A 26,023-nucleotide genomic window follows, 5' to 3' on the forward strand; every position below is an offset into this window, starting at 1 on the left:
GGGGACAATTCGTGCTTGCTACTACCCCAGGAAAATGACCTTTTCCCCACAGAAAGAAATGCAATGATGCACAGTCTATGTGGTGAGCAGTCTACTTAGTGGCACACAAGTCTGGTAAAAGCTGCCGGACAGATACCACTTTATGCATTACTGATGTCGTGTAGGAGCCACTGCACATTGTCTGGTGGCAACCCCGCCAGTATTCCCTGTAACAGGGATTGCCAGGTTTTGTTGAGGACAACTCCCGTCATCCACAGCTGCAATGGCCTTTGGCTGAGGATTGTGGGAGTTGTAGTCAACAACATCTGGGAATCCTTGCTCCAGGGAACACTGATTCCCTGTAGGGAAGCAAAGGCTGGCTAAATGATCTTCTGGTAACACAGAAATTGGGTCTCAGGTTCATGTTACCTCCATTCTGCTTATAATTAATAACATATATTATGTGCTTCCTCTGAGGAGTTCAGAGGGGCTTAAATATAGTTCCTCCTGTGCATGGAACCAGGCGGGGGAGGCTCAAAGGCAGGGGGTGCTGTGACTTTAAGGGCGCGGGAGGGTGCACTTACCCCCCCCCCAGCACTCTATTTTTAGAAAGTCCATCGGGCTGGCAGCATACCTCCCTGCCGCCTTGTGTACCCCCTTTACTGGAACTAACCGGAGCTGGCACGGGCGCACACATGTCGCACCCGCAACAAACATGCCATGTGTGCGCAGGCACGCACAATCACATCAGATACTTCTGGTTAGTTCCAGTAAAGGGGGGAAACGGGGCGGCAGGGAGGTATGCTGCCGCCCTGATGGACTTTCTAACAACGGAACACTGGCAGGGGAAGAATGACAGGAGGGGTAAGTGCACCCGCCCTTAAAGCAACAACCCCCATCACCACCATTCGAACTGGTTCTATGGCCCATAAAGGGCCTCCAAACCGGTGCCATGCACATCCCTAGTTCCTCCTAAGTGGTCTGTTACTCAGGCAGCTTACAGCTCAGAGTTACTTAGGACCAAACTACAAGTGATGTTAAATCACCATTGATTGGAACAAGGAAGTGGATCAGACATAGTCCTCGTACATTTAAAAAAACCTTGCCTCAGGAGGCCAACCCAGGATTTTGGTGCAAGAAAGGGTTTAATGCAGGGTCACCAACCTGAGGCTGCCTGTCTGCTGTTGGACTACGATTCTCATTATCCTCAGCTGAGTTTATTGTGGCTGGGGATGATGGGAGTTGATGTAACAACAGCCAGTGAGCCTCAACAACAACAACAAATATTTATGTACCGTTTTTTAACAAATGTCTCCAAAATGGTATACATAGAGAAATAACAAATAAATAAATAAGATGGATCCCTGTCCTCAAAGGGCTCACAATCGAAAAAGAAACAGGCCCCAGGTTGACCAACCCTCAGGTTGACCAACCCTAGTTTGATACTTCCCCCGCGCAATTTTCGTGCTGAAAATCATTCCCTCACACTCATTCCCTCTCTTTGTCGCAGAAGTAGCAATTGGCTTCAGCATTCGCCGCATTATGTGCCTTCCGACCATTGCCCCCAGGTGAAGTAAGTACAAAGGCTGACTTATTTTTCGGCACATCTTTGTATGCTGAAATAACCTTTACATGGAAGTTACAGTCTTAGAGAAAATACCAAAGATTGTTTCAAAGTATTTGTCTGATGAGATAATTGTGCACAGGGGGATTTTCACAGAGGAGATATTTAAGACCTAGTTCCCTCTACGAGCATGAGATAATAAAATCATCATGCAGGCAGACTTTACCACTTCCAGAGTTAATATATGAATAATCCTTTTGCTGTAGTTCCCTTCCTGAGATAGATATAACCACCTTTCTTAGTTTTCCATCCATGAATGGCTGCCAGCTATATGCAAAATATTGAATATCTGTGCCTGTTCTAAAGATATGTTCGGGGGGGGGGATTCCGATTTCTAATTTTTCTCCTCTGTGTGGTGATGACTTTTGCAGTCAGTGCACAGGAGCCCCTCTCACTGGTTCCTTTCCTCACATACAAATGTGTGGAGGGAAATCAGCCCTGTGCCTGCCAGCCCCCATGCTCAGTGCCCCGCCTGATGTCCATGTGTCTGGTGAGACAGGTGAAAAGAGAGCTAGGTAGAAAATGGACATCAGGTTGAGGGGGAGGGGATATTGGGGTGGGCCAGTTTTCCTCCATCTGTTCACTTGTATGTGGAGGTGAGTGAGTGAAGAGCCGTAATGGGATATCTAAAGAACTGACTCATTGCTGGAATAGGGCCACTGTGTTATGGATGTAATGGCCACCCCACTCTGGGCAAGTCAGATGATTTCCTCTTTCTTTCATTGCTTGTTCATGTTTGCATTCTTCTCACAACCTTACATTAAGCTGTATATTGTATCACAGAGTATTAATTTAAAACATAATATAGGCTAGAATCACCATTCCATCCACATTTAAATGCTCTATGGAGGGTGCAGATAAATCACCCTTTGTATTATTTTGATCAGGAGTAAACAGGCTGAAGGAACCATGTATGTTTATAACTGAACACCTGGAAACTTTCAATAAACCCGGACCACGGTTTAGGTGCTCACAAAGTTATTTTTTGTTTAATCACATGTGTATCTCACCTTTCTTCTGATGAACTCGAAGTGGCATACCCCTGCTAACTTGGCAAAGAGGCACCTTTTAACATGGTGATTCTCTTTTATTTAGCAAGGGGAGAGTAACTGGCCCTATCCACCCCTAGCACAGGACCTCCAGTGACTGTTGCTGGTATCTATCTTATGTTTCTTTTTAGATTGTGAGCCCTTTGGGGACAGGGAGCCATCTTTCTTTCTTTCTTTCTTTCTTTCTTTCTTTCTTTCTTTCTTTCTTTCTTTCTTTCTTAGTTAGTTATTCTGTGTGAACTGCCCTGAGCCATTTTTGGAAGGCATTATTGATTAAATAAATAAACAAACAAATAAAAATAGAATACATAGATGACAGTTACTTTATTTTATCCTCACAACAACTTTGTGATAAGGCTGAGACAGAATGACAGGCCTGAGTTTCATGGCTTAGTGGGGATTTGAACTCTGATCTCCCCACCCCAAATTAAACATTAACTACTACCAGAGGCCGCCCAAGAGAGGGTGCATGAGGTGAGATGCCAAATGCTGTCTTGTCCCACAACCCTGGTGGGGGCCAGCCCTCTTTCAGAACTGACCCTTGCAAACTTTGAAAGTGGTGTGAGGGGTGGGGAGGGAGGAGGAAAGGTTGCTAGCAGCCTCCTTTTCTCTCCTTGTGCTTTTTGCAAACTTTGTGTGACGTGTACACACACTCTCTCTCTCTCACTCGCTCTCTCAAAGCTGCCTCTTGCTTTGTTCTGCTCTGTCCTCAGTGCCCATGAGGCTTGAGGTGAGGCGAAGCAAGTTTGGGATTCAGCTGTGGCAAAGTCTGAGGCTAAGCAAATGGAGATTGGGATCCTACAGAGTCTAGGCTGAGTATCCTGGAAAGGTCCAAGGGGTCAAGGTAACTCGCTAGTGTCTGCAGGCGAACTGAGCTCTTAAATACTCTGTCCTGGGCTTAGAACACTCCTCCCTGGTCCCACCTCCACACCTGGAGAGTGTCCAGCCAGGCCCTGGTGTGCTGCTCCTCCTTCCCAACTCAGCTGTTCTCTCCTGGATTGCTGGCAGTGCTGGTGTGCTGATGGAGAGGAGTCTGACTCAGTGGTGGGTTCGGGTTCCACAGGTGCTGCCTCACGGGCCTCTGATCCTGAAGGGGCTTCCCGGCTTTCTCAGCTTCCGTCTCAGTGGCATGGTCCAGATCTACCCCACCCCAGTCTCAGCTACATTGACTGGATCCAGGGTGGTGGCCAGAACCAGTTTCACTCCCTCAGTTTCCGATTCTGAGTAGCTACTGGAAGGGGAGGGGGTGGTGACAGGCTGGACTGTGAGACCCCTGACCATTTCAGCCAACATGCTTTGGGAGATTTAACAGCCCAGCAGCCTGTAGAAGATAACAGAAGATTATATTTGAGGGACAGCAATAGCAGCCTCAGCTCCATATCATGGGGATTGGGCATTGGAAGGTCTTCATCTCTGAGAGAGGCAGTGTGGTATAGTGATTAGAGTGTTAGATAGGCTGGGAAGCCCAGGTTTGAAATACCTATTCAGCCTGCCACAAAGCTGATTGGATGACCTGGGGCCAGTTATTCTCTTAGTCTAATGGACTTCACAGGGCTGTTGTGAGGATAAAAGAGGGGACCACGTATACTTCCCTGAACTCTGGAGGAGGTCCAGGATACAAATCTAATCAATAAGGAACACAGGAAACTGCTTTATACTGAATCAGACCATTGGTCCATCTAGCTCAGTATTGTCCACACTGACTGGCAGCGACTCTCCAAGGTTTCAGGTAGGAGTCTCTCCCTGTCCTTCCCAGAAATGCCAAGGAGCGAATCTGGGGCCTTCTTACAGTTGTAACTATTTGGTGGCAACTTGGGACTGGGCCTTCTCTGTGGCTGCCCCGGGGCTTTGGAATGTGCTCCCTGCTTTAATAAGAGCATCTCCTTCTCTGTTTGCTTTTAGGAGGACCCTGAAGACGTACTGTTTCCCCCCAGGCTTTTAATTGAAATTTTAATCTGTTTTTATTCATTGAGATCTTTATCTGTGTTATGCTTCTTAACTGTTTCATATTGTTTTTATATTATGTTTTAACTTGTATACCGCCTGGAGATTTCTATATCAGGCAGTATAGAAATACGATCGATAAATAAATAACTGATAGGTACTTTCCTGTCTGCCAGCACAGTGAGCAACACATCAAGGGCAGTGTGGGAGTGCCCACCTCTTCCCCCTTCAGATCTCTGAGTAATACCCTGCTTCCAAAACCACCCTGACTGTGTTGGTGTCATGGTTATTGTTTGTGTGTATTGGGGGAGGCCACATTTCCATTCAGTTACCAGTAGCTTGACTCCATTGTGTAGGTGGTCTGCTCCAGACAGCCCCCACCAGTTGATTGCTTAGAGCACTAATCAAAAAGGGATGCTTTTCTTGCACAGAGATGTGTGTGTGAAGTAGCCTCTGACTCCCCTCTCCTCCCCACTTTTAAGGAGCTTAAAATCTTTAGTGGTTCATTGTTGTCATTCTCTGTATTGGAGTCCATTACTCATCAGGGCTCTTTTGTGCTGTTCCCGCAGATCTAGGTGAATTCCCTACTGGTTGTATCATCTGGTATTGCATTTCCTAACTCACAGCCTAGATTTAATTACAGCCAGTGCGGCAGGAGATGAAATGTATGAGAGACAAAGCAGTGCTAAAAGACACACAGGAGCATCCTGATAGGCTGCGTCTGCTCTTCCTGCTGCTGGTGCTGCTTTGAACCAACAGGAAACCTAACAGCATACTTTGTATTTTGAAAACCAGAGATGGTTTGGCTAGGGCAAACCCAGTGTGGATGCCACTTCAAGTGGGTAGTCTCTGCTGGTGAACCAAACAGTGGACGACATTCTGCGCAGCAAATCCTTGGGGCTGCTGTGCACATAAAGGGCAGCCCCGAGGCTACTGTGAAGATGGGCTGCTCCGAATCTCCCTAAAACAATGCACTGGGACTTTCATTGCACCACTTCCATTGTTTCCAATGGAAGTAACCCTGCAGAAGTTCTCACACACCATTTTAAGGAGGGGTTTTTTTTTGCAACAGCCACCTCCACAACTGTCCCAGGGCTGCCTTTTACATGTGAAGCAGCCCCGGTGGCTTGGGTTTCCCTGCGCAGAATGTCAGCCAATGGCTATAGTGCTAGTGCTACCCAATTCAACATACAACCCTTATGGGCTTAGCACTTGTATATCTCTGGAATCACCTCTCTCAGCCCATTGTATCCCGTCCTGTGAGGTCTTCTCATCTAGCCCTCTTTAGCGTCTCAGGCCCTAGTGTAGTGTGTAGTGCCTTCTCTGTGGCTGCCCCTCTTCTTTGGAACACTATTTTCCCCAAGATTTGTTCAGCCCCCTCCCTAGCTGCTTTTAAGGCCCTTCTCTAGATTTACCTGTTTCACCAGGCGTTTGCCCTTTAATTTTTTTAAAAAATTGTTATTGGTATTGTTGTTGTCTACGGCCTAGAGTCTTTGGAGGAGGCGGTATATAAGAAAATTTTAATAAATAAATAAATAAATAAATAAATAAATATGAGCAAGTGAAACGTGACTAAGAAAACCCAACATTGGACTTGAAGAGAGGAAACGTCTCCAAAATGAGAGGACCAGTAAAGTGGAAGCTGAAAGGAAAGAGGATCAATTCTTTCCAGAATGTGTGGAGGTTATGTAAAACCACAATAATGGAAGATCAGCCGGAATGTATCCCACAAAGTAGAAAAGGTTTCACCTCAAGGAAACGATAACAGGCAAGGTTTCCTTTGGTAAATGGAAGTTTTGCTCAGATGTGAACACAAGGAATACAAGCTATGGCAGAATTAATGTATGCTGATAATAAGGGATGTAAATAAAGAATCTGATGATCATATGGCTAAAAACATCAAGGCAAGCAACAAGCATTTATGTAAATACATCAGAAGCAAGAAATCTGCCAGAAAGGTGATCAGATTGTTAGATAACAAAGGAGTGAAAGGGATACTTAAGATGGAGATGAAGATTGCAGAAAAGCTGGATGAATTTTTTGCATCTGACTTCACTACAGAAGATATAGAGCAGATATCTATGTCTAAAATGACCTTCTCAGAGAAGGAATCTGTAACAAATCAGGCTACTATCTATTGTTCGTGTTACAGATAATGAAACGTCTTCATAGATTACTGATAACTGGGAAAACAGTAATGTGGATCTAGGACTACAATTCTACCAGTGATCATACTTGGCTGTTGCACATTGGCACTGCAAACTCACTGCACATTGTCTCAAAACAGATGTATAGTCAGGCACAGAGGCTTATATACTGCATGGGTCAGTTCCACTCAGCTGATGTTAACTAGCCTACCATTGCAATGGTGCCAATACAAAATATCTGAAATACTTGTAAAGGCAGTTCACACAGTCATGAAATCAGGGCTAAGAGGCAGCATACCCAGAAATTCTTGGTCATGAGAATTCATGAGAATCCCTAAAGTCCAGATCTCCGACTGTAACCCAGCTCCTAAACCCAGATCCTAAACTCTGCTCTTAACCCAGGTTGGGGGAAATTAGGAGCCTGCCTACCTTGGGTTGCTGATCGTGTGTTGGAACAGCAACTGGCCGCCATGTTTGCAATACAGAGCTGCAGCAACAGGGACTGCTATCTGTTTGTACCACTCTGCACAGCACACTCTATGTTCCTCCTTGGAATGACTTCAGTAGGGCTGGGCCCACCTCCTGCCCTCTTGTGGCCAGTCAGATGGCAGCTACTGACATAATGAGATTTCCCCTTCTCCTGACAGTGCAGTAGCGGACTTCCGTGCTCCAGGCTCACTGCTGTGGCACTCTTGTGTGCTTTAAAACAATGTGCTGGCACTTGCTTGTGGGGTAAGAACTCTTGGGTAAGAACTCTTCCCATCCGCAAACCACCCCCAGATGATCATGAGTATGGCCCTGTAGACTAGCAGATAGATTGTGGCATAAGCTTTCCTGGACAAGAGTCTACATTTACATCTGATAAAATGGAATCTAATCCACACAAGCTTTTATCACAATCAATCTTTGGTTTATAATAAATAATTGGTTCTATATTGTGAACTGCCCAAAGACTTTTTTGTATGGGGCAGTTTATAAATGTACTAAATAAATAAATAAATAAATACTCTATTAGTCCTTCAGATGCCATAAGACTCTGTCATATCCGTTATTTAAACCTTGAGGGAAGTAGTTAAACTTTGCAGCATGCTCTGCCAGTTACCAAACCAGAGGTGTGAAAATGCAGAATGTGACACCTTGGCACCAAAGCACTGAAATAGTAACACCTTCAGCAGGCACTCCAAGACTAGAAACACCTCTTTAAGGCATGCCTGATTATGTTTGGAATAAATTAACACATAGTAGCCCAGATCTCCTGCTGCTGTAGATTGGGTGATATGCATCTAAATTACACTGGGAAATTGGTGCCCAATTTATATTAAAAAGGTTGTTTGGGTTTTTATTTACTTGAAGGTGTGGTGTTTTGTTTCCCCTGCCTCTGCTTTGACCTCTGGTTGTCAGGAATAACACTACTTACAATTAAAAGGCGACTTGAGATTACATTATTGATTATTTACATACGGCTTTTGATGTGGGAATAAATTTGGCAGGAAAACTCCCTTAGCAGGACAGACTGATAGCAAGCTCCTTACTCATAGCTATTTCCTGTAAAAAATCACAAGAGATTTCTCTGTATAGAATAATGGAATCATGATGGAGAATGGGCATTGGAAGCTCTTCAACTCTGAAAGAGACAGCGTGGTATAGTGATTAGAGTGTTGGACAGACTGGGGAACTCAGGTTGACTAATTAAAAACAAAACACTCAACCCCCCAAGCAATATAAACTGGTTAAAAACAGCTCAAAAACAGTTAAAACAATAAAAAACAGTTTGAAAACCACGAATTAGTTCCCTGTAATAGGGGATCACAAACTGAATAGCATATTTGGCTAGGAGAGAACAGTTATGGATTTTCAGAGACAAGTGTCATAAATCTGTTAGCTCTGCTAACCCAACAGACTTTACAACCCCCTTCAGCACTCCCCCTGTGAGATAACAGAAAGCAGCAGCGAAACTGCAAGAAGGAAAATAAAAGGCTCACAAAGAAAATAGTAAATGAATTAAGTCCTCTGAACTGAACTAAGTACCCCCCTCTAACAATAACTGAGTAATAAGTGAAAAGAAAACATAAAGCAAGGAATGAAATGAGCGAAGGACACAGAACAAGGAATTAACAGAACAAAGCAGGGAAGCATAAACAAGGCAAACTGGAACTCGGGAAAGGTTGGAATTCAAAGAGCACACTGTCTGTGGCCAGCGAAAAGTTGCAAACAGCATCTGAGCAATTGAGAGACTGCTAAATATATATGGCTCAAGAGAACCAGCAGCCAATCAGGCTTCCCTGAGTCAGCACTTCGGCTTCCTCTCTTGTGATCTCCTGCGCCTGCGTGACTCCCACTGAGCCTGCCTCTTGAGACGTCTTCTCAAGACAGGTGAAATCCCAGGCTCCTCCCTATCAGAAATCATGTCTAGCAGCTGTTGCGAATCCTCAGGTCCAGAGTCTGGTCTCTCTGCCAAATCGTGTTGCTGTGCCTCTGAACCCTCACAAGCAGGCGAATCCTCCTGCTCTGACTCTTCTGAGTCAGAAGCCTGAGCCATGACACCAAGATAAATTGGCTGACATCCTGAATAACACTGTGTGCAGTGAAAAGATGTGTGGCTGCGGTGGTAGCATCCATGCTTTGGAAGCACAGGTGCTCAATAGATTTTTTAAAAAAACTGATCTCCCCTTCTTTTGGGTGCTTTGAGCAACCTGGAAATATGTCCCTGAGGGCTTCGTCACCCTCAGGGACATATTTCTGCTTTGCTCAGTGCACTTCCAGGGGAAAAAGATACTGAAGAAATTCACCCCCTCCCGCATGTGAGTCCCCACCCTTCCAAAGTGGGATGCTGCCGCCGTGGCCAAACACCCTTTCGCTGCACAGACACAGCGTTAGTCAGAATGTCAGCCATAATGTTTTGGAAATAGCCCTGTCTACCTTTTGAAAAAGCCCTTTGTAGCCACCTTCAAACCAGTTTGGAAATAGTCGTGCCTGCCTTCTGTACCCCATAATGCCTGTTCAATCTGTATATTAGTTAATAAACAAATTATTGTAAAATATTGGGCAGCATTTAGAATAGTTAGTCATTACTAATCACCATTTAAAGTAATGAGATGTTAGTGCGAACTTAAATCCCATTAATTTCAATGGCTTTGGAAAGATTTTTAAAGCTTTTTCCTCTTTAATTGAATTCTTTAAAAGCTGCCCTGTTTTATCTCCTCCTTAAGAAAGGAGGAGATCCATAATCTTTATATATAATGCTATAATTTTGAAGCTCTCTCAACTGCTAATAAAGAATTTACTTACTTACTTACTTATTTATTTAATATCAGATTCGTACACCGCCCCAAGCTTTCATCTCTGGGCGGTTAACAATAACATAAAACAAGTTAAAAACATATACAAAAAACTTAAAACAATTTATCAATTTAAAAATAAACCAGAAATTAAAACCTAAAAAAATTAGGAAGCTGAGAAAGCTTGGGCGAAAAGATGGGTTTTCAGGTGTTTTTTGAAAATTGCCAGAGATGGGGAGGATCGTATCTCAGCAGGGAGCGCATTCCACAATCTCTGGGCAGCAACCGAGAAGCCCCATCTCTGTGAAGCCACCAAATGAGTTGGTGGTAACTGGAGACGGACCTCCTCAGATGACCTCAATGGGGCTCATAGTGGAGCTCATAGTGAAGAAGACACTCTCTTAGATACCCAGGGCCTAAGCCATTTAGGGCTTTATAAGTTATAACTAGCACTTTGTATTTTGTCCAGAAACCTATTGGCAGCCGGAATGACATATATCCCTAAACTGACTTGGTGGAATATAATATTTGGCTATTAACATTATCAAAATATACAATAAGAGTGGTGCTAACACTATCACTGCTATTGTTAATATTATCTATGCCACTTTTCAATGTAAAGGTAAAGTGCGTCATCGAGTTGGTGTCGACTCCTGGCGACCACAGAGCCCTGCTGTTGTCTCTGGTAGAATACAGGAGGGGTTTACCAATGTTCTCTCCCGTGCAATATGAGATGATGCCTTTCAGCATCTTCCTATATCACTGCTGTCCAATATAGGTGTTTCCCGTAGTCTGGGAAACATACCAATGTGGATTTGAACTGGCAACCTCGGGCTTGCTAGTCAAGTCATTTCCCCATTGCGCCATTAGGTGGTGCACTTTTCAATGTACACAGTGCTTATCTGATAGCTTTCTTATTAATTTGTCACATGCACTTTGCAAACCATGTCACTGGTTTGTTGTTCAATTTTGTCAGCCCAAACTTGGGCATTCTGTTTCCTAAAATAAAGAAAATATACAAGTTCTCTTTCTCCCTATAATAATTCACAGCACAACATGTTTATTCAGATTTGTGAAGGTGAAATTGACTTTATTATGGAACTGTACTATAATATTGAACACAGTGATTCAATAGACTCAATTTATCATTTGTGAGTAAATGGATGTTAAATATGCTTTTACCCTTCGTCTGCCTCCCACCCCCAGTAGCAGCCATAAGGGTCCCCAATCCAGATCAAGACCATGTTGGGGGTGTGTGTGTGTGTGTGTGTGTGTGTGTGTGTGAATCATTTCCCCCATGCCAAGATCCTGATAAAAATCCCTACCCACAAGCTGCAGTTTGCCTTAGAAGATAGCAGCTTTCCTTCCAAATAATAGTTTTATTTCCAGGACAAATAGCAGCTTTGGGAGGGGGGCGGTATTTGGAACCATATTGTGGGGTGGTCCCCCCCCCTCCCCGCACTGTGTTATCAATCCAGATCAGGGCCTTCACAAATATTATTTTTAAAAGCTGATGGTAAGTGAAATTCCTGTTTTACATCACTTTGTCCTAAATGTTTATGATGGTGTAGTTATCGTTGGGAGATCTGTTTAATATGCATCTGACTTTCTGAGACTGAAGTGTTAACATTCACTTCCCCAACATCATATAGAATTTGGTGCAGTGTCATAAATTTTTTTCCCCTGCATCCACTTACCCTGCTGCAAAAAGCTGTTCAGAAGGAAATCCCATGTATTTTATTCAAAAGGAGAGATTTCTAGATTTCCCTCCCTCTTGATTGTGTTTTGTGCAATTGCATTAATTAGACCCCCATTGACAGCATGATGGGAAATTTAAAAGTAAAAGAGGAACAAGCATATAACACTATCTTTTGCGGGTTTTTTTTCCCTATTCCTTTGCCTTAAATTGACTTTGTATATACATCCCTCTGAAATGGGACCCCTCCTGTCTAATAGAAGAGTTGCCTGTGACAAGTTGGTGAGGAGAGACGAATGCAGCACTCACATGCTCAGAGGCACTTTCTTCTTACTGCTTCATATGTTTCAGTCCGGGCATTGGCAGTGAAAGCTCTACCTCAGAAACCCTCAAATATACATTATGTTAAGCTTGTTACCATAGAATCATAGGCAGACATTCTGACTAATGCAGTATGAGAATTCTAACATCAGCGAGTCCCCACGCTTCTGAACCATGGGTGCTCTTGCAAAAGCACACAAATACTTTTGGAGCTTGTCCGTGCTCCAGAAGTACTCCATGAGAGCATAAACAGGTCACTGAGGGTGAGCAATGTGTTTCCACTTTAATAGACCGCTTCCAGAGGATGGGTGAGCTCTGAAAGTATTCATTCTCTTGCGCAAGAGCACCACTGATGTTAGAAGTGCCCAAGCTGCATGAGTCAGGATGTCAACCATAGAGTTTGAGAGTGGGAAGGCACCTGGGAGACCTTCTGGTCTAACCCCCTGTTCGGAGGCGGAGCAGGAAACTGCTGCAGCATTGCTGGTGGATGGCCATCTAGTCATTGGCCTTTGCATGCTTGGTTTTTGTTTCCTAAATAGTAGGCAGGGAGGGATGATCCAGATCAGGGCTGTGGCAGGCAGGAGAGGGGATTTAACTCTTTACCCTTCTATGGTCCTAATTCAGACCAGGTGCCTTGCAGCTATTGCCGGGGTCTGCCATTTAATGGCAAATAAGCTACCATTTAAGTCAATGGCAACTTACCTCCTGGGTGGCCCAACCAAATCAGCACCCCATTCCCTGCAGCTGCTGCTGAAGCAGGGTGGAAAGCATGAAGGGCGAGGTTAACATAATGTGTAGTTCATCTCTGAGCCATGATGAGCCTTGATATATTTGGCCAGGGCTGGTCTTAACCCAAATGGGGCCCCAGGCTAGACGCATTCTTGGGCACCCCCCTGCCCCCCTGATATCTGTTTACCATTTGAGTACCTTAGATGAGTTGAAAATGACTAATGTGACACTTCATGTAATACTGAAAAAGTGAAATCAACAGTCAATTAAAAATCGGATTGTTAGCATTGGGGTTGTGATAAATGTGCTTCTAGCCTTTATATGTATAGATTGGTTAAATATTGGATTTCACTCTGCAGCACACAGCTCTGCAACTTACGTTCTTCAAATCCTAAAATGCATGTACCCTTTCATTGGTCAACAGTCCACAGTATTTCAGTGGGCTCTCACTTGACTTCTCCTCGCCTTTCTTTCTCACTGCAGTGGCCGACTGGTGACACTTCTGTGAGCAGTGTGTGGCTGCAACTGTAGTGCTTGCCTGATAGTGATGGGTGCACTCAGAGCCCAGCACCCCCAAGGCCAGTGCCCTAGGCAGCTGCCCCTAAGCCTGGCCTTGTCTTTGGCTGCCTCGGCACATTGTGTTGAGGAGTGCTGAAATGTTTATCCTGGGAGCCGGATAATGAAAAATATTTTCCTTTTGGATAGATTTCCCCATAATTGTGTTCCTCAAAAGCGTGGGCTGGTGGCTACTGCTGTAGGATTAAGCTGGATCTAGAGAGGTCATGGTGCAGTCCCAATATAGCAGTACTTATGTTGCCAGGAGTTTCTCTCCTTCAGTGGCATGTGCTGTTTTCTCTCTTTCTGGTTGGATATGGCAACAAGGCTTTCATCAGAAACTCAAGAATGTGTGTAGTCATGGTAAACAATGAGCTCTCAGAGGGGACAGAGCTGGGAGAAGAATGAGCATTCTGTCACACCAGAGAAGCCTCTTAACAATCTCTCAGCTCCTTGGAGACCAGGCGTGACTGTGGAATGAAAGCACCTGAGAGACTGGTGTGTGTACAGGGTGGGACAGTTTTGAAGAGGGAGGAGGTAGCTGGGGACTTAACTAATGGGTGTCTACTAAGATTTGGGGTGTCCAAGATGACATCCTTTGCGTTTGGGGCTTTAGAAAGTGGAAACCCATTGCCCCAACTGTTCTTGAAAATAACTGCTAGGTACTCACAGAATTTATTGTACATTGTGCAGACGAGAGGTTTCCTTAAAGCCTAAGATTGTCAGGGCACATAGACTAGAATGTCAATTTCCACTCTTACATACTAGCTTACTATTTTATATCCTGGGCCTTCAAAGAGGCCAAGAATAGCGTTCATATGTGATTGCAGAGCACCCTAAAGGCTGATAAACCAGCTGGCCAGTTTTAAAAGCACAAATCTCACACGTTTAAGTCAGTTGCATGCTTTTAAAATAAGTATATAAACTGTGTTTTTAAAATAAGATAGACTGGCAACATTAATTCTTTTGACATGCCCAAATCATGGACAAAATTTCCATAAACGTTGGGCATGGTCCATGTATCTTGATAGCAAAGCTTGATATTGCATAATTGAGATATCCAATATAGTGAATAGCAAGCTATAAAAATGCAGAGTGGCCCATTCTTCTAATGTTCATGCTATTGTAGTTCATAAAAACAGCTTTATCCAGTCCAGCCAAAGGTCCTGCGAGCTTAATCTCCTGCACTGAGCTACCAAGACTTTTGAGTGTGCTTTGGGATGGTAATTGGGAAAGTACCATGGGGGCCTTTCTGTTCTCCTTGTTTCTGTCACAGCTATATGATAGAATGGAATAGATTCAGAGAATGCTGTAGCTCAAGCTGTTTTACCAAAATGTCTTCGCCAAAAATAGGCTTTAGTCCAGTCCTTTTTGGACAATGCACTTTCCCCCTTCCCAAACCAACAGGGGTTCTTTTAATGTTCCCATTTGAGTTATTGTCAATGTTTTTACCATGGCCTTTTGTTTCTACCTTTGGAAATGCATATTAATATAGGGTGCTTCCACACAACAATCAAAATATTCCTTTTTTACTAACACTATTTTCATTTTAGTGCTGTTCTTGATTGCAGATTATCTAGTCTCGTGAAGCTGTGAGTTAGCTAAACCTCATGTAAAGAGGAAGATAGTTCAGGAAGGGAAGGCAGCATTCGCCAGCCCCAGTGGTATCTGCCCATCCCATGTCATGATTGTTATTATTATTATTTTAAGGCAGCAGTGAAACTAACAAAGTTTTCTTTCTAGTGAAACTGACAAGGTTTGTCAGTTCCACCAGTCTTCTCTTTTAAAACGTAAAAAATAAACAACACACAAAAAACCAGCAAAAATACAGGATTATGGTCAGAAAATTTTGGGACTGCATTTATTTATTTATTTATTCATTCATTCATTCATTCATTCATTCATTCATTTCATTTCATTTCTATCCCGCTCTCCTTCTGAGGAGCTCAGAACGGTGTATATGGTTATTATTATCCTCACAACAACCCTGTGAGGTAGGTCATGCTGAGAGATATATGACTGGCCCAGAGTCACCCAGTGAGATTCATGGTTGAATGGGGATTTGAACTAAGGTTTTCCCAGTCCTAGTCCAACACTCTAACCAGTACGCTATTCTGGCCCTGGATTAACATTGGATTAACATTGTCTGGATTCTCAGGAGAGGAGAACGGGTCTTGTGGTAGCAAGCATGACTTGTCCCCTTAGCTAAGCAGGGTCCACCCTGGTTGCGTATGAATGGGAGACTTGATGTGTGAACACTGTAAGATATTTCCCTTAGGGGATGGAGCCGCTCTGGGAAGAGCATCTAGGTTTCAAGTTCCCTCCCTGGCTTCTCCAAGATAGGACAAGATTTTTTTTTTAATGGGACAAGATTTTTTTTATTGAACCAACAAACTACCAAAGCATACAGTACGTTGCCAAAGCACAATTATATACAAAGCGGTTGTTTGTACATGATATATCTACAAAGATTTACACACAAGGATTTGGAAACACACAAGTTATGAAGTATATGCAGATAGGGCTGAGAGAAATTCCTGCCTGCAACCTTGGAGAAGCCACTGCCAGTCTGTGTAGACAATACTGAGCTGGATGAACCCATGGTCTGACTCAGTATATGGCAGCTTCCTATGTTCCTATGAATACAGGAATGGGTGAATGGTGTCAGTACTGGAGAAAAGGGCTAGTGTTAGAGTGCTGGACTAGGACCGGGGAGACCCGAGTTCAAATCCCCATTCAGCCATAAAACTAGCTGGGTGACTCTGGGTCAGTCACTTCTCTCTCAGCCTAACCTACTTCACAGGGTTGTTGTGAAAGAGAAACTCAAGTATGTAGTACACCGCTCTGGGCTCCTTGGAGGAAGAGCGGGATATAAATGTAATAATAATAATAATAATAATAATAAATAGTGTGAAAGCATCCATAGAAAGCTTCAGAACTGGCTTTCACAACTCCAGCTCTCAGTCCTTTCCATCCTCCACGTTCTTCATTGTCAGTACTGGGGCACTGAGTGGTGTTCTGCAGATGCCAATAAGTGTGTGCCACAAGTTTTGCTTTTCAGGTTTATTCAAAACTCTACCCTACTGAACAATGAAGAGGTGGTCAGGCAGGCACTGGAAGTTTGTCTTTAATTCTGAACTCATGTCAGCTGGATGAGTGCCAGCTATTCGCAGAGTTTAGTTCTGATTATATAACCCAAGGCCTTGCATTGCGTTTTCTAGGAATGACAATATCCTAAGATGGGGCTCGTTCAGCCTGGCTATGAGCAGTGGCATTTCTTCTTGACTTCACCTCTCAGTGTTACCAAAAAACACTCCTGCTGAAGCTTCAAGGCAGGCACCCCTCTCCTAACCTAATCTCTCCTAACCTTCCCCACATAACCTTAGTATATTTTCTGATGAGTATTACTCTGCCCACCAGGCTGAAGTGGCAGCAGCAATTCCAGTTCCAGTTTCCCATCACTGGGACAAAAATAGATGTGATGTTAAATACACCAGTAGGGGTGTTAGTGGCAGGGGTGGGGGTGGAGAACGTGCAGGGATGAAGTGCCAGTATTTCTTGGTTTCTCTGGCTGTTGGGCATGGCCATGGAGGTCATCATGGAGAACGCCTGCACTTCTGAATTTGCAACTACATAATTGTGCGCCAGTATTTAATTAGGTTCCTGCTTTTACACTAAAATAGCAACTGCAAGGGGGCCTGATCTAAACTGGAATGCATGACAGAGGTATAAGGAGTTTCACAATTTACTTCTCAGCATCATCAAAAACAGCTTAGGCCCAGGATATTTAAGAGAATGCCTTCTCTGTTATGAGCCCCACCGCCCATTGAGATCATCTGGAGAGGTTCATCTGCAGTTGCCACTGGCTCGTCTAGGGGCTACTCAGGGATGGGCCTTCTCCATTGCTGCCCCGAGACATTGGAAGGTGCTCTCAGCTGAAATAGGAGCCTCCCGCTCTCTGACAACTTTTTAAAAGTCCTTAAATTTTTACCACCCAAGCTTTTAACTCGATTGTGGTTTTAAATTGTTTTTAGGTTTTCATGTTTGTTTTAATCTGTTGTAAACCACCCAGAGATGGAAGTTTGGGGCAGTAGGTAGGTAGGTAGGTAGATAGATAGATAGATAGATAGATAGATAGACAGATAGATATCCATTGGCTATTTCTTCCTAGAATCTGGTTGTCAGAGGCACATTATACCTATACCTGAAGTGTGTTCCCGCAAGTAGCTTTTAATAGACTTATCCTATCTCTGACAGCTTTTTAATTAACTTATAGAATCTATCATTGTTTTAAATTGTTTTACTGTTTTAATTTTGTTTTTAATCTGTTTTATTTTAAACTGCCTAGAGATGTGAGTTTTGGGTGGTATACAAATATGCCAAATAAATAAATCAAAACTGCCCACCAGAATGGCTGTTTGAGCCTGAATGTGCTGTTGACTACAATGCTGGTTAAAACTGTTCATTTTCAGATCAGTGTCTGAAACTGCCCTCATCACTTTCAGTACAAATGTGCCTTTTCTGTTGTGGGTCGAGCTCTAAAAGCCAATTCTGCCAGTTTTCAACATGGTTCAGTTAGAACTGGGGTAAAGCCTTGTGCAAAAGCTCTCATAAGAGCACATGAAGCTGCCTAAATACCCTGCAGGGGTGACCAGTCTGAGACTCTCCAGCAGCTGGTGGACTCCAACTCCCATCCTCCCCAGCTGCCATAAATTGTGACTGGGGGTGACAGAAATTATAGCTAAGAATAGCTTTAGAGCAGGGCTGCACAACTTTGGCCCTCCAGCTGGTTTTGGACTACAACTCCCATAATCCCTAGCCACAGTGGCCAGTAGTCAAGGATGATGGGAGCTGTAGTCCAGCATCTGCAAGAGGACCAGAATTGTGCAGCCCCGCTTTAGAGTCTCTGGTAGGCTGCTCCTGTTATATTGTGTGAGACCATTATTTCATGCAGTCCACTTCTGCCTACTCTGACCAGCAGCAGTTCTGCAACAATTCTGGCTTCAACTTTTCCACTAGAGATGGCAGGGACTGAGCCCAGGAACTTCTGCATGAAAAGCACTGGCGTGTGTTCTACCACTGGGCTATGCTACCTGACAATTTTGGTTTACACAGAGACATACTAGTCTGGGAGAGAGAAGCAAAGGAAGAGGCTGGCTTTGAAATACAAACACCAAACAGCAAGCTGAATCTGTCTCTAGCAGAGATCAGATTCTCTAATTGGAACTCCCAGACTTCTGTAAGACCAAGAGAAAATTTAAGTATATATCATCTTAATATCACCAAAGTTGATAGGAATCTAACACGAATCTTATAAAACACTGTGAGGCGGGCATCACGATCAGTGAGACCCACTTTGTCTGGGTTTGCGGGGAGAGCGGGCTAAGCCTGCTCTCCCCGCAGATGATCCGGAAGCCCTGCCTGGACGGCCGGATCGGCTGCCCACACAACTGCCGGCTCTGTGACAGAGCCGGCAGGGGCTGGGGAGTTCAGGGGCCGTGCGGCCCCCAGAAGCTCCAGTATGCCCTGCACAAGTGCGCAGGGCATACTGGAGAGACCCCTGAGCCGGGAGGCTGCTTCTAAGCCTTCCGGTCGGGGGTCTCCTTGTGAGTAGCCACGGCGCGGAGCTGCAGCATGGCTACTCACAATTCCAAAAACCGGGTTTGCGGAGCACTCACTCTGCAAACCCAGTTTAAGGGGCGGGCTACTTGAGCGGGTTACCCGCTCACAGCCGAGCCCGTTGGTTCACACGATGGGACGAAATTGGGCTAGCAAAGGCTAGCCCGATTTCGTCCCATCGTGTGAATAGCCTCAGTGGCTTCCATCTAACGTAGCATTAGAATTGCTTAAAGCCACTGAAACAGATGGACTTAAGTGGAGTGTGGCTCCTAGGTACAAAGACAACAGAAGCTGTATTAGGGAATGTTATGTCATATGGTGGCCTTGTTCACAAACAAATGTTTGAATCTAGATTTAATGTGGGTTACCAACACTGGAGTAATTGTGTGAAGTAAATACCAAGGTGGGAAACTTGGGCCATGAACCACGGTGGCATGAGTTCACACAATCACTTCAGTGTTGGTACATAGGAACATAGGATGCTGCCATATACTGAGTCAGACCATTGGTCTATCTAGCTCACTATTGTCTACACAGACTGACAGTGGCTTCTCCAAGGCTGCAGGCAGGAATCTCTCTCAGCCCTATCTTGGAGATGCTGCCAGGGAGGGAATTTGGAGCCTAGATGCTCTTACCAGAGGGGCTCCATCCCCTAAGGGAAATATCTTACAGTGCTCACATGTGGTCTCCAATTTAAATGCAACCATGGTAGACCCTGCTTAAATAGGGAATCAAGTCATGCTTGGTACCACAAGACCAGTGCTCCATTAATATGGTAACCCGCATTAAACCTAGATTCAATCATTTGTGTGAACAAGGCCAGAAGTTAATAACAATGGCGGTCAATGCAGCTGGGCTAGAGGGGTGGAGGGCAGGCAGGCAGGCAGGCACAGAACTCAGTGGTAGCACACTTGCTTGGCATGTAGAAGATCCCAGGTTTGATTTAGGGATCATTAGAGTCGGCCCCAACATCACACCGGCTCCAGGCCTCATAAATTCTCTGGGTGGCCCTGCTTGCCCCCACTCCAGACACCCCTGAAAGAGGTCACTTTGAATGGAGTATATATGTCCCCTGATAACTGAGCAAAGAGGCACTTTTTAAAAGTGGTGATTCTTTTTATTTGGGAGAGGGAGAGCAACTGACCTTATCCATCCCCAGCACTCTATCCATCCTCAGCATGGCATCCCTCCAGTGGCTGTTGCTGGTGTCTATCTTATGTTTCTTTTTTAGATTGTGAGCCCTTTGGGGACAGCGAGCCTATCTATCTGTCTGTCTATCTATATATTTTTCCATCCATCTATTTATTTCTATGTAAACTGCTTTGAAAACTTTTTGTTGAAAAGTGGCATATAAATATTTGTCATATTTGTATATGGCAGCTTCCCTCCTGACACAAATAGCAGATGTTCAGTGGGAAGATTGCATGGCGGGGGGAAGAGTAATAAAACCCTGCCACTATGTTGTGGTTCTGATCCCCTCCAGCAGCTTCTGTTTAAGAACAAGAAATCAGCAATGCAAGGTCAAACAACATAATTAATATGATGTCCAGTTTGGCTCACACAGGAAAATCTGCTCCTTGGCTTCTTTGTTTCTCAGTTCTTATTTTGAGCAATGGAGGCAATCAAGTTGCTACAAGCAGGGTGTGGGGCTCCAGTGTGTTCTACCTATGGAAAACATGTATGTACATTATGTTACAGACAGGCTCACTTTGCAGGATCTGTAGACCAACATTGCAAAGGCATTTATAATCAGGAAATTCTGCTAGTCAGAGAAGTTCCCCATGTAACAAATTGGGTCCTGAGTCTCTTCAGAAGCCCAAAATCCAAACACCTCATCCTCTTAGTGCATCTCCCTACAGTGCCCCCCTCCAAGTTCCTTAAGATAAAGAGCCACCGCAGAGGAGTTGCACAAGGCAGGAGTTAAAAAGCACATTCAGTACCAGAAGATCTAGGCATCCAGTCAAATATTTCCTTTGTTTGCCCCTTGTCCAGCTGCCAGTAAAGCCCTTTTGGGGGAAAAAAAAGAAAGAAAAGCATCCACCAACTTCAATGTTCTCAGGATGCTAAGCCAGGACTGAATGGATTTTGCAAGGTGCTTAGTCACAGCAAGAGGAAAAAAGCTCATAATAAAAGTGGACTCTAAGGCATAGCGGAATATTGATGCTGTCACTTCAATGGCTGGGCAAGTGATAAAAGGCAGGGATAAGCGTCTGTATCTCATCCTTGAAAATCTTGAGGCTGGGAAGGCGATGCAGTTGGGGTAAGGGGGTGCAGGGTGGAATGAGAGGCTCACATTCAGGGAAGCAGCTGTGACAAGTCAGGGATGGGTGAGCCCTTTCTGTCCTGTCTTTGCCTGGGCACCGCTTTCCAAAAACAGGGGAAGCAGGGGGAGGGGGAGCTCACACCCCAGGTTCTTGGCTGTAAGAGCTTAGCAGGAGGGACAGGACTAATACACATCCCACTGGGGGAGTTAGATCAAAGGCAGTGAAGTAGATACAAGAGGTTTCTGCTTCACAGGATCTGGTTAAATAGAGCCTTTGTTACCAAGGCCCTCCAGAGTCAGGAATGGAGAAATACCTGATCTCTCCTCTCCCCCCTCCCATTCCACCACAACCAAGTGCCTTGATGCGGAGGAATCAGTTCAAGTATGAAACACAACAGTAGTTGCTGGGCTACTGGTGGAAGAACCTTGAGGGAAGGAGAGCAGGGATGGAAGGAAAGGGAGGGGTCAGGGAATTCAAAAAGGAGTCAAGTTTAGTTGGACACTGCTCAGATTTCGGAGGCAGGCGTCGGACGGTAGGAACCGGCATGCAGTGTGCTAACTAGCCACCCGCTGGATTCTTATGGTGCTTACCAGACAAACAAGAATCCTTTCTGAAACTTGCTCTTTGATAGAAGTTTTAGGAAGGACAAAGCCAGCCTGGCTTCTTGGAACCAGTTTTCCTGGGTATTGCTACGCTTGCTTTTCTTAAGGCCTGCAGCCAGACTGCCTGTCTTGGCATCATCTCTGCTACTGGGGGGGGCCCTACTCTGCAGAAGGTGAGATCATCTACACCTGGTGGTCAGACCGGAGACTTCAGAATAGTCCCAGCTTTAGTCTTTTATGTGTGTGTTTGTTTGTGGGTGGGTGGGTGTGGTGGTGTGTTTATGCATAAGACATGGGTAAAATTGACTTGGGGTAGTAGTGAGGAAGGAGATGGGGGTGGGCACATGATTTTAGGGAGCATGTATGCTCAAGATTGCTCAGATTAGTTATCCACTGACAGTTTATATTGAACCTTATACACACACAGGCTGAAGAGAAGCAAAGAGTGGAGGTTTCCCAAGTTTTTGTGCATGCTTGTGTGCTGATTGCAATCTATACTGGTGACAGAGCACTGACACCAGTGATAGCTATTTTAAACAAATTAATCTGGTATAGTATAAAAAGCTGTGACTAAGTGAGTGTTTTCACAACTTATGCTGAATGTCTTTGTGGTCTGGAATGTACCATTGTAATGTGTTAATGGCATGAAAGAGCCAACCAAATGTATCTCAATGTCGCTTTTTTCATTTGATGTATGGAAGTGGGATATACAAAAACATTCAGGTGTCACCTGTGAAAATGTCCTTTATGTATACATTGTTCAATTTTTTCACCTTTCTGTATGTTCAAATTGCTTTTGAATATTAACCAAAGCATCCAAAATGGAGGTTAATCCATCAAAAGCATGTGTGTCTCTCTGCTTGTTGTTATCAATAATTATACCTCTTGTGCTTCTCAATAAGGTCATCTTGGGAGCTTCAAGTCAAGAAATCTTATCATTAGGGATGTGCACAAATGACTCATGGATGGGCTGGCAGGGTGGGAGCAGTTCCCTTAAGGAGCCAATAAGCAGGTCCTTACCTGCTCCGCTGCCACCCCACTGCTTTTCCAGGTGTGGGGTTCACCCTAGCAATGGCTGCACAGGGCTGCAGTGCTATTTCTGCAGTGCTGCTTCCTGCAGCCAGTGTGCAGGGCATGGGTATGCACATGGTGCCCGCACATGCATTTGTGTGGTCAGCATGGTATTGCTGACCATGCACGTGGCATCCACGCATGTATGCCATGTGCGTGCTGGCACTGCATGCACAGGCTGCAGGGAACAGCTCCACACAGCCCCACACGGCCATTGCTAGGGCAAGCGCTGCACCTGGAAAAGCAGCAGGGTGGCAGTGGAGCAGGTAAGGACCTGCTTACCAGCTCCTGAAGGGAACTGCTCCCTGCCCCACCAAACCGGTTTGGTTGCAGCTGCCCGAGCCAATTCGGTACTTCCCAAAGAAGGCACCAGACCAGCTCGTGCACATCCCTACTTGTCCTGTACTCTTTTGTGGCTGGATATATTGTTTTCCTCTGGAAGCAACACAGAGAAGGCAAAGGGTAGGACAGCTCTTCTGGTTCTGATGGTGGCAACGTTAAATTGCTTGGTACAGTTCTGGACGCGGGGTTATGAGGCACACCGTTACTTTCTTTCTCTCTCTTTCTGCTCAGCCATAGCATACCCTTCAACACTGCACCAATGAAAATAGGAACATGCCTGTGATTGTGTAGGGAGCATGGCCAAGAAACCTGGGAGGTATGGTGTACAATGTGTAGGGGCATGTCCAGGCACCAGGGATGCATGGCGTACTATTCTGACTACAAGCAGATGGAAAGTAATTAACAAAGTGTGTGCAACGCACATGATTCCAGATCACCAGAGTAGGTGAGTCAAACTCATACCATCCCCCATTTCATAGATGGAATGTGGGATACACTTGTAACAACCAATTCTCATACCAAGGATTACTGCCTCAACCCCACCTCCCACTATTACACATTTGCTGAAGACTGGATTCCACCCACAATATCCTGTGTACTGCATTGTACCTTAGCGCTGTGCACCCATTTACATGCAGGTACACTAGAGACCTGATGAATCTATGCTTGGCCATGCATTTAAGAGAGCCCTAGAAATGCCTCTTTTTAGCCAGGCCTTTGGATATGTGTAACCACGCTGTTTTATTGTTTTATGTTTTGTTTTAATTAATTGGTTTTATTCTGTTCTTAAATTATCTGTATACCACCTAGAGATGATTGTATGAGGCAGTATAAAAATGTAGTTATAAACAAACACACAAAATCCACCCACCCACTTGGAAATTTAATTTCTAGAGACTCTGGGGAAAGAGGTAAATTCTGATAATGACAACTGTAGCAACTCAAATGAAAAAGAAAGTGAACAAAGCATCCCAAAGAGCAGGTATGATGCTAGGTACGTAAAAGATCTGAGGCCCGGGCCCAAGCTCCACTTAATCATACCTCTCCCACCAAGAATAATTATGTATGTTTTTTTTTTAAAGTCTCTAATATTACAGTACAACACCTAAGAAGGTGGAGGCAGCAGAGAAGTAGGTGATCTCCCATGATTTGGACAGGTGCTTCCACTGCTGCACTCCCCTTCTGGAAGAGGTCATGGAGGAGGAAGGTGGCTGGCAAGATTCAGGTCTCTGAGCCATTCACTGGGGGGCCTGTACCTTGTGGGCCACCCCCTAATTATTCCCCTGCCCAAGAGGTAAAAAACAGGGGCAAAAAAGGAAGCGATTTGCCAGGGACAGATTCTAGAAAATAGGGACTGTTCCTGGTAAATAGGGACGATTCAAGCCTATGCCATAGTTCAAAGTTTTGCCATCTTAAAGTATGTAGGCTGATAGGACGGTCTGTTAACAATCAACCAACCAACCAACCAACCAACCAACCAACCAACCAACCACTCCGTTTATTTGTTTAGCCATAGTCATAATAAAGGATATTTGAATTTTAAAAAACCAGGTAATTAAAACAATGACATTAGAAATTCACAGGACACTCAAAAACAGAAACATTGACTCAGAATAATTCAGATTGTATCACTTTGCCATCCACTTTGATGGCAGAAACAAAAAAACTGGCTACTTTCTTTGTGAAATAGGGTGATGGTAAGTTATCAGCAATTGCTCCCTACACACTGGAGAATAGGAGTTGTGAAATATAATTCCTGTCCTGCCATGACCGAGTGCTGTACAAAATGTGCAATACGTGTAGTATATATATGCCCTAAGGATACCACATAAGATCCCTGCCCATACAACAGAAGCAGCAGTATATGTAGTTTTCAGACTTGTGTAAAAGTAAATGATCTATTTATTGCAGGTTGCAGTAAAAAGAAAAGTGGTTCTAGATGCCCACTTCACAGCTGTGGAAATTATTATTGAATATATCATTTGAAACAGAGAGCATGTACTCCGTTTACAACCTTGTACGAACTGTTTTACAGCATAGTACCTACAAAGAAAGCATAGGGTTGGGCAGGAAATATCTGCAGCAGTATTGCTAGATAGGCACAACTAAACTACCCTAATTCCACGCCCTAACAATTTAAAAGGGGAAAAAAACAAAAAAACTCTAACCAAACCTTTTTTTAAACATAAAATGTTAAACACAGCTTTTAAAAGTGTTTTATGTACTCACTCATGAAAGATTAAGCAGTTTAAAGCTATAGGATGAATGAGTGGGAAGCATTAATTGCAACTCTGAAGGAATTATTACTATCCCACTCCAAGGAGCTCAGATCCATGTACCTGGTCTCCCGTGCTTTAGCTTTACAACAGTCTAGTACAGGGAGTTGTAGTCCAACTGACCATCCCTGGTCTAGTGAGCTTGGTTAGGCTGAGGGTCCTTCCAGACAGCAAACAAATATGGTATGTGAGAATCTTCAATCCTGCTTCCCAGCACAATTTCATGATTTGATGATGCTGTGTTCAGATGCAGAGCAGAAATCGTGCATTATTTCTGCAGCACTACCTGCTGGCCAGCCAGTGCTTGCTTTCCAAGCAGAATGGATTACTACTTTTCTGGTGAATGGGGAAAGGGGCTCGTTCTTCTTGGAAAGCAAGAGCTGGTCAGCAGGTGGAGCTGACCATGAAGAATTTGTATGAAAGCTTCTCACATATTGCATCTTATTGCTGTCTGGAAGGACCCTAAGATACCGTGCCTGCTCCATCGTCATCCAGTGAGTTTAATCACTGAACAGGGATTTGAATCT

At 44.4% G+C, this 26,023-nt stretch overlaps 1 protein-coding gene across 7 annotated transcripts in view; it reads left to right on the top strand.

Annotated features, from left to right (window-relative positions):
• The window catches only part of BLACAT1 (BLACAT1 overlapping LEMD1 locus), a 129,696-nt gene that overhangs the window by 62,055 nt on the left and 41,618 nt on the right, over positions 1-26,023 (top strand). Inside the window, exon 1 of one of the 7 annotated variants that reach the window (XM_053250536.1) lies at positions 21,733-21,980. The exons of the other annotated variants lie outside the window; for them this stretch is intronic. The gene's annotated coding sequence lies outside the window, so the exon portion shown is untranslated. Of the gene's footprint in view, positions 1-21,732; positions 21,981-26,023 lie in introns of those variants that run through there. 7 annotated transcript variants of the gene reach the window in all.

The sequence above is a fragment of the Hemicordylus capensis genome, chromosome 4, assembly GCF_027244095.1.
Source record: "Hemicordylus capensis ecotype Gifberg chromosome 4, rHemCap1.1.pri, whole genome shotgun sequence".
Taxonomy (NCBI): domain Eukaryota; kingdom Metazoa; phylum Chordata; class Lepidosauria; order Squamata; family Cordylidae; genus Hemicordylus; species Hemicordylus capensis.